The sequence below is a fragment of the Phoenix dactylifera genome, chromosome 8 (genome assembly GCF_051530095.1).
Source record: "Phoenix dactylifera cultivar Ajwa chromosome 8, Ajwa_hap1_PhDact_Kaust_v1.1, whole genome shotgun sequence".
Classification (NCBI taxonomy): Eukaryota; Viridiplantae; Streptophyta; class Magnoliopsida; order Arecales; family Arecaceae; genus Phoenix; species Phoenix dactylifera.
The window spans coordinates 8481553-8491164 of NC_143197.1; the positions used below are offsets into that span (position 1 = coordinate 8481553).

General features: G+C 48.0%; 1 pseudogene across 1 annotated transcript; it reads left to right on the forward strand.

Annotated features, from left to right (window-relative positions):
- Nucleotides 1-3727: 3727 nt before the first annotated feature.
- LOC120104027 (coatomer subunit alpha-3-like) lies at nt 3728-9116 on the forward strand (annotated as a pseudogene). Its single transcript, XR_015967895.2, has 3 exons — nt 3728-4168; nt 4942-5416; nt 5889-9116. The product of XR_015967895.2 is annotated as a coatomer subunit alpha-3-like (transcript).
- Nucleotides 9117-9612: the final 496 nt, after the last annotated feature.

Genomic DNA, 9612 nt, shown 5'->3' on the forward strand with positions numbered 1-9612 from the left:
ACCGGCATCCGCGTCACCCTCGGGGTCGTCCACGGTGATGACCTGGGGACCTTCGGCAGGCGCGGGCTCGGGGTCTGTAGCGGGGGCCTCGGCGGGTGCTTCCGATTCGGCCACCGCCGTTGCAGGCTCGGCGGCGTCCGACTCATACAACCCCGCCTCGGATGTCAGGATGGCGGGGATGTCGTCTGTATCAGACCCGTAGCCCAGGTTCATCCTCGGACGAATTATGGAAAGATCGAACTGGGGGCAGATCCGAGCCATCTGCTTCCGGAAGTTATCGAAACTCCGGAGAAACCCGTCCACAGTCTCCTCCTCCAACATGTCGCGGAACTCCTCCGACCCCTTGAAGAGATCCACGGCATTCTCGGCCCGCTCGAGTGCCTTCTTCTCCTGAGCCTCAAGCTGCTCAATCTTGAGGCGGAAGACCCCGCACTCGTACTTGAGGCCCGAGACCTCGGATTGGGCCTCCCCCAGGTGCGCCTCCGAAGCGCGCAAAGCCGACTTGGTCAAGGCGTGGGCGGCCCTTTCCTCCTCGAGCACCTCGACCGTAGCTAGACGCCCGGCCTCAGTGGCCTCCCTCCGTGCCTCGGCCTCGGCCAGAGCCGCCTCCAGCTCGGCAATTCTTCTCTTAGCCGGCTCCAATTGCTGGCCGAGCTGCCGAGCCTCCTCTTGACACCCCTGAGCGATGAATACCAGGGTGTCAAGTTCATGAATGTGCTGCAAAGAAAGGAACAAAATGATCGTGAGTTGAAAAACATATAGGTTCGCTAATAACTTCAAGGAAATCAAGAAGAGGACTTACCCGGGCGGTGTTGCGGTAAGTACCGTCAACGACCTCTTCCAGCGGCAAGTTCCGAAACTCGGCCCGGTCCGCTGGAAGCATCGCACGACGAAATACGGCGCGTGCGACTTCGGCGTCGTGGATAGCCGAACTCCCCTCGGGAATAGGGGAGTCCGGCTCGGCCGACTCCTCTCGGAAAGCCCTAGAAGAGCTTGGCTCGCCCGAGCTTGGGATTGCGGGGCCGCCCGCTTCAGGGCCTCGGGTTGGCTTAGGCCCCGGGCGCCGTAGTCGGGTCACCGCCGGCTCCTCCCGCTGGGCGATGGGGGTAGGACAAAGCGGGGCCGCTGGGCCCGCGTCACTGGCGGCCCGCGTCCGCCCCAGGTCGGCTGCGGAGGCCCCCACCTCTGGGCCTCTCGTCCCGACCGATGTGGAAGCACCGGCCGACCTCGCCTTCTTTCGAGGCTGGGGAACGGCCCCCCCGGCCTCGGCCTCCCGCCTCTTCAGGCGGGAGAAGGGCGACACGTTGCTGGTCGGCATATGAGGAATATCTGAAATCAAAAATTCTCCTAAGTATCAGATCAACGTTAGTAAGAAGAAAAAACAGACAAAAAAGAAGGTAATGCAACTACTCTTACCCTCGGGGCGCGCCGAACTCAGACCCACGCTCGCCAGGGCGTCCTCCCGTAGGAGCTCGGTCAGGTCGTACCCCTTTCCGAGGGCCCATAAAGAGTCCAAGACCCTCAACTCCCTCCCCGAGGGCTCGGAAAGCCTGTTGAGAGTCTTCAACCGAGGGTTCCCCCACCTCGGGTTGAACCCCTACGGTGCCTCGGACGCAAGAAAGAAAAACTTCCCCTTCCACTCATGAATAGAGGAAGGAGCACCCTGGAAGAGTGACATACCGCCCCGAAAGGCGAAGTATAGCCACCCTGCGTCCGCCGGGTTTTTCTTTAATAGAAAACACCGGCGGAAGACGCTCACGGTGATCGAGATTCCATGACCGAGACACAGGGACAGAAATCCGATTATGGTCCTCCACGAGTTCGGAGCCAACTGTGCCGGGACGAGCTGGTACTCGACCAGCAAGTTGTTTACGAACTCGTGAACAGAAAACCGCAAGCCGGCCCAGAGTGTCTCGCGGTGAACCGCGATCCGACCTGGGGGCGGCCGTGTCGTCCTATCTTCCGGTCCCGCCGTTTCAAGACGAAACCCGGGCTGGAAGAAGAACCGGGAGCGGATTAACTCCAACTCCTCCCCTGACAGACTCGACCCAACTTCCTCAGAACCGAGACCCATTCTTACAGAAAAATGAAATGAAACTAAAGATAAAGGAGGAAGGGGGAAAAGGAACCCTAGCTAGTATAGGGTGGGAACCTACGGGACATCGCCGGAAATCGCTCCGGGCACCGTCGGCAAAATTTGGTCGAAGGGTGGAGCAAGGAAGGAGACGGCGAAAAAACAAGGCAACCAAATAGAACTCTTAGGGCAGACTCGTGGGGTTTATATAGACCCCCCTGACAGCCCAGATCGACAGGGTCGGTTCCCATCTCCCGACCGGATTGCGCCACGTGTCGACCTCGGAAGCCGAGGCACCACATTCACTCCGGATCAATGAATCAGGTACGAAATCGAAATGCTGTCCCATCGGATCTCGGGGCCTCATTATGGGTCCGCAGGATCAGATCACCTTGAAGAACGAGCGGACGTCACCCCCGCTCCCCTCATTTAATAAGGCCCTGGGACACGTGGAGCACCGATGTAGCCTCCACCTCCCCAGATCAATGATCCGCTAATACGAGATCAGAAACGTCCGACCTCAGATCATGCCGCGTGTCCATTTTGAAGCACGGAACGGCATACTCATTGATGAGCAGGGAGCCTCGACCACGAAATCGAGGCGCCGCCTCATCGGGCCCAGGGACCCTCATCATGGGTTCGCCGCACGAAGCGATCTCGGAGATCCAAGAGGCGCCACCCCCATTACAGCTGCTTCGAAAAACGTAAGGATACAAGCCCATCATAAGTTCGCTGAATAAAGCGACCTCGAAGCACCAAAGGGCGCAGGTTCCGTCATAAAGGCTCCGAGAAGCGTAAGGGTGCGGACGTGATTCCCTCCAACTTTAATGATAGTCTCTACTTCCCACATCCGAGCCTGCGAGCCGCTCGAACTCGGAAGTCGGGGGGTAGTGTTGGGGGAATAAGGTTTTTCCCCCAGTGACACAAGTACCCCTAAGAAGTCGCACAACCGCCGACCTTGGATAGTCGGAGTCGGCGTCCGACCTCAAGACATCCGACCTCAGAACCTCCGACCTGAAAAAATCTTGACACCCGAGGTCTATCCTTGTCAGCCACCTACTACGACCGTACCCCTCCGAGGTCCGGCCAAGGCCCATATCCTGCCACTGCCCCAGCATTTATTGCGCATGACCCCTGCAAACCTCCAGTTCACTCCACAATTAATGCGGATCTCCGGCTTACTCCACAATTAATGCGGATCTCCGGCTTACTCCACAATTAATGCGCATGGCTCCTGTCATCTACGGACCCTTAGCTCTCCACGGCAAGTCAGCCCAGCAGAGTCCAATCGACTATGATAAGTCTCTGATCTCGGCCTTACCTCCGACACCGATGCAATAATTCGCCCGATCGCGTGCCAGCTCGGGTCGTACGACGACCTCACCTCCGACATCAGCACAATAATTCATCCGATCGTACGCCGATCCGAACAACATGCCGAGTCGTACTATGGCCTCGCCCCATCACATCACAGGTAAACCGACCCCCCTATAAAAGGGAGGCTTTGCTTCTCAGGGGGGGAGATTCAGCACTCTACAAACACTGTTCTTCCTCTTCTCATACATTTTGCCCCCCTTCTGACTTGAGCGTCGGAGGGCCGGCGCCGGAAAACCCGGCCACCGGTCTGTCTGCAGGCACTCGGACGGAGGACGCCGCCCGCCGACGGATCGCCGCTCCCCTGTGAGAACCTGCTGCTCCCTCTCTTCGACCGAAGATCGCCCCCGGGTCCAATTTCCAGCAACACTCCCCATATCTGGGACCCCGAGATCCAAACTATTCTTCACCAATCCCTTCGTGATTTCTCCCTCCGAGATCTGAACCCTAACCCTAGCGCCGGACCGTCCTAGGGTTGGGAGAGAGATCCGTCGGTGGGAAAGGGAGGAGAGATGCTGACCAAGTTCGACACCAAGAGCAATCGGGTGAAGGGGCTGAGCTTCCACAGCAAGCGGTTGTGGATCCCCGCCAGCCTTCACAGCGGCGTGATTCAGCTATGGGACTGCCGGTTGGGCACCCTACTCGACCGCTTCGATGAGCACGACGGCCCCGTCCGCGGTGTCCACTTCCCCAACTCTCAACCCCTCTTCGTCTCCCGAGGTTTTATCTTCATTCTCTCTTCCGATTTCCACTTCATCTTTTCTAAGTTTGGTTTTCTTAGGAGATTGTTTTAGATCTATGAGCATCTTTTAGGAAATATCATACCAATTGGCGATGCATTGCTTCTCGTTTTAGTTGTCTTTTTTTTCTTTTTTTTTTTCCTTTTTTTTTTTTAAGGTTTAAAGCCTTTTGGTCAGTGGTGGGTAGAATTTTGTAATTCTGCCTGAAAATGATTGGCTTTTCAGATCTGTATGTTTTTTTCTTCTTTATTGCACTACATTTTAGTTTTCATTTTCTTAAAATATTGGCTTTAGATCTCCATGCGTCCCTTAGGAAATATCATAACAATTGGCGATGTGATGCTTTGCATTTCTTGCCGGTACTTTTTTTTTTTTTTTTTTTGTTTAAAGTTTGAAACTTTTGGTCAGTACTTGATCAGATTTTGCATGTGTGCATAAAAAATGGCTTTAGATGACACGGCCTTAAGAAAATTGCTATAAAGTTTTTTTTTTTTTTAATGTGGTGGTTCTCGACAATTATACTTTTTCAGCATATTACATTTGATGTGACTGATTTAATGGGTCAGTATGCGGTTAATTACATTCATGCATGCATGCATACGTGGTTGGCATCTCTCATTCTTTGTGAAATAATTTTCTGTATCTGTACTGGATCTGACTGGATTGATGAGTCATATATCATAAATAATGGAATCCAAACTTTGATTTTTTCTTGTTTTAGTCCTATGTAATTTTTCAAGCTGCAATTTTCAGGAGTTGACTGCAAGATCAAGGTTTGGAATTATAAGACACACCGGTGCCTGTTTACTCTTTTCGGACACCTTGATTACATCCGTACGGTTGAATACCATGATGAATACCCTTGGATCATTAGTGCGAGTGATGACCAGATAATTAGGATCTGGAACTGACTGTCAAGGACTTGCATTTTAGTGCTAACTGGGCACAACCACTATGACATGTGTGCATCATTCCATCCAATGGGGGACTTGGTTGTATCAGCTTCCTTGGATCAGATCATCTGAGTTTGGGATATCAGTGCACTGAGGAAGAAGATGGTGGCTCCAGTCGATGATGTCTTGCGTCTGAGCAAGATGAACACAGATTTGTTTGGGGGAGTTGAAGTTATAGTCAAGTATGTGTTGGAAGGTCATGATCGTCCATCCAATCCTTCCTCTTATTGTTTCTGGAGCTGATGATGGGCAAGTGAAGTTGTGGCGGATGAATGGTAATTCTAAAATCCTCTATGACTATCTTTCTGCCTTTACCGTGTCAATATGATGATTTTGATAATTCGTATTTAAAATGAGTAAAGTAAAAGAAGACTGCTCAACCTTTTTTTAAAAAAAATAGAAGTGGAATTTCAGCTCTAAAACAACTGGTATGAGCTTTTGGATGTACCAAAAATTTAATATCATTTGTTATTTTGCATGGCAATGGCTGGATAACTTATGGCCTTACCAATTCTGTTTGGTTAGGTTTAAGTGAATCAAAAATTGCTTGAAAGATCATAGAACTAGAATTGTCATATTCATTTGTTGAATGCTTCTGTGCATGTTAGCAATCAGCATCTTCTACACTTTTTCTACCTAAATAAATAACTGCATGAAGAAGTTTGGTTCTTGAAACTTAGAAGCATTTTCAATTGAAGGAATAACACATACAAGGGATCTAACCTGATCTGCTCTTTTACTCCGTAGATGCAAAGGCTTAGGAAGTAGGCACATTAAGAGGGCACATAAGTAATGTATCTTGTGTTATGTTAAAGCACTCGCATTTGGGATGCTGCAAAGTGTACTGCTCTTCAGACAATTCGGCATGAGCATGACAGTTTCTAGATTCTCGCTGTACATCCTGAGATGAACTTTCTTGCAGCAGGTCATGACAGTGGTATGATTTTGTTCAAATTGGAGAGAGAACGTCCTGCGGTTTTATGAGTTTTTATCACAGAAGGAAAATCAAGTGTGTCCTATAAGAATACCTGGTTCTGTTATCTTGAATCAGGGACCTAGAACACTGTCATTTAGTCCCACAGAAAATGCTGTATTATTCTGTCTGATGCTTATGGTGGGTCTTATGAGCTCTATATGATTCCAAATTATATAGTTGGAAAAGGTGATTTTATCGAAGCAAAAAAGGGTAGTGGTGGATCAGCAGTTTTTGTTGCTCACAATAGATTTGCAGTCTCGATAGGAGTAGCAATAAATCTTAAGAATGAAACTGTGAAGAAGTCTCTTCTTCGTATTGTCACTGATGCTATCTATTATGCTGGGATAGGCAATATATTCTGCAGGGCTGAGGATAGGGTGGTCGTATTCAATCTCCAGCAGAGGATTATTCTTGGAGAACTTCAGACTCCTTTTGTTAAGTATGTCATTTGGTCGGGTGACATGGAGACTGTTGCATTGCTCAGCAAGCATGTGATCGTTCTTGCTAGTAAGAAACTTGTGCATCGATGTACTTTGCATGAGACTATCCGTGTGAACATTTTTGCGTGGGATGAGAATGGTGTATTCATATATACAACCCTGAACCACATCAAGAATTGCCTTCCAAATGGGGACAATGGAATCGTCAGAACATTTGATGTCCCAATATACTTAACCAAGGTTTCTGGGAACAATATCTATTGTTTGGATCGTGATGGGAAGAACAGGGTCATACCAATTGATGAAACAGAGTATATGTTCAATGCTGTGTGGACAGGCTGTGATTGCTTATTTGCAACAGAAAGGGTTTCCAGAAGCTGCTCTCCAATCTGTCGAAGATGAGAAGACATGGTTCAGTCTGGCTCTTGAAAGTGGAAACATCGAGATAGCTGTTGCTTCTGCAAATGAGATAGATGAGAAAGACTACTGGCATAGGCTAGGCATCGAGGCCCTTCTGTAGGGAAATACCAGTGTTGTGGAATATGCATACGAGAGAACAAAGAACTTTCAAAGACTATCTTTCTTGTATCTTGTAACAGTAAGTATAGAAAAGCTTTCCAAAATGCCAGGATTGCCAAGATTAAAAATGCTGTGATGGTTCAGTTCCACAATGCCATCTGGGTGATATAGAGGAATGTGTCAAACTCTTGGAGAATGCAGGTCATTTGCCTCTAGCATATGTCACGGCTACTGTTCATGGTCTTACGGGGGTTGCAGATAGGCTTGCAACTGAGTTTGGAGATAATGTTCACTCTTCCCTCTCTACCTGAAGGTAGAGGCCATTCTTTTCTAGTGCCACCTAGTCCCCTCACGTGCAGTGGTGATTGGCTATTGTTGAGGGTCATGAGAGGAATATTTGAAGGTGGTTTAGATAGTGGAAGAAGAACAGGACAGGAGGAAGAAGAGGAAGCTACTGGGGCTGATTGGGGTGATGATGATTTGGAACTGGTTGATGTAGTGGTTGTGATGCAGAATGGTGTTTTGGAAGTTGAGGACGGTGAGGCAAATGAAAGGAATGATGAGGAAGGTTGATGGGACCTTGAAGATTTGGCATTACCACCCGATGTTAATACTCCAAATTCTACAGGTAATGCTCACATCTTTTTATTTGTTGCCCCTACTCCAGGCATGCCTGTGAGCCAGATCTGGATTCAAAAATCATCTCTCTCTAGGGAGCATGCAGCAGTTGGAAATTTTGATACCTTGCTTAGCTGACAATTAGGCATCAAAAACTTTGCTCCCTTGAAGCCCTTGTTCGTGGATCTAGATATCAGAAGTCACATGGACTTAGATGCTTTTACTTCAGCTCCTGTTATATCGGTTGCTGTTGAGAAGGGTTGGGGTGAGTCAGCTAGCCTGAATGTGAGGGCCTCCTGGACTTGTGTATGAATTATCTCAGCTGGATGAGAAATTTAAAACAGCATATTGGGCCACAACAGAAGGGAAGTTATCAGAAGCTTTATGGTTCTTTCTCAACATCTTGCATACTATCCCACTTATTGTTGTGGACTCCAGGAGAGAGGTTGATGAAGTCAAAGTGCTGATCGAAATAGACAAAGAGTATGTGTTGGGCTTTAAGATGGAGGTAAAAAGAAAAGAAATGAAGGACAACTCGGTTCGGCTGCAGGAGTTGGTGGCCTCTTTCACCAACTGCAAACTTCAGAAAATTCGTATGGGGCTATGCTAACCAGTGCCATGACCACCTGCTTCAAGGGAGGGAACTACAGGACTGCAGCCAACTTTGCAAGGATGCTTCTGGAGAACAGCCCAACCAAAACTCATGCAAAAAAGGCTAGACAAGTGCTGCAGGCATGTGGTGATAGGAAAGATACAAGCCAGCCGAATTATGATTTTAGGAATCCTTGTATTGTTTGTGGGGCAATTTTTTTTCCAATTTACCGAGGGGAGGAGGATGTGTCCTGCCTTTACTGTGGGGCACGATTTGTTCCAGCCACTGAAGGGCAAATTTGTGCTGTCTGCGAACTAGCAGTGGTGTGAGCTGAGGTGTGAGCTGACGCATCTGGTCTGTTATGTTCTCCAACTCAGACAAGATGAGGAAAGGTATTTATCATACTATACATAATCTTTTTCACTGTGGCCTTTATCTTGGAGCTTTTGTCTTTGGCTGGAATATTGATTAGGTAGAAAGTAATGCAATAAGATACGTGGAAATGTTGCTATCTTAAGTTGTTCTTTTTGGTTCCACTGGTTCTTTGAGCCCCCTGGGCTCCCTTCCGTGTAGGCAATCTGTGCAGAGAAGGTTCATTTGATTTAGAGATGGAATAAGGAATACATTTGGTCTTTGGCGAAACTTGTTTAAAGTTCCTAGTGAAGACCTGTTTTGGGCATGTTACAACTCTTGTTCAAGCACCATATATATTTTGTCTGAAATTCTTATGTTTGGTGGAATGACTAAACAATGGCTAAAAAATGAAAGACAATGCAATCATGGCTCATTAATTTTGTGAGGAAATAACTGGAAGTGATACTAGTGATTTTTATTCAGGTTTCATTGAAAGAAGTTGATTCTGCCACGCTGCCTCTACGAAACAACACAAAAAATTGCCTTTGCTTTGTGCGGTAAATTAGTTACTGTGTCGTGCATGAAATAGATGCTTATACTTTTCATTTCAAGTAAACTTCTAGATTACATGGCTTTATTTTCAGTCAGAACAACTTGTGTGGTGGCTCCTTAAGGTCCAATGTATTAGGCTCTTGCATCCTTGAGCCTGGGCCTGACCTGATCTAATTGGGCTGTGTACCTTTCCACTGTTGCTCAGGTTTAGTTGTGAGTGTTCACATAGCAGTAGAGGTGATGCGCCAATCCATTACTTAACTTGAATTCCTGGCTTCATAGCTATTATCTCTTAGCTTGACAAATAAATTTAGAGTTTTGTTTTCCAGCAAGTTGAACTTTGGATACATGGCTTGTGCTATTGGGGCTCGTGCCTCCTATAGCCTCAACTTCCTCTATATCGAGTGATGGGTCCCTGCA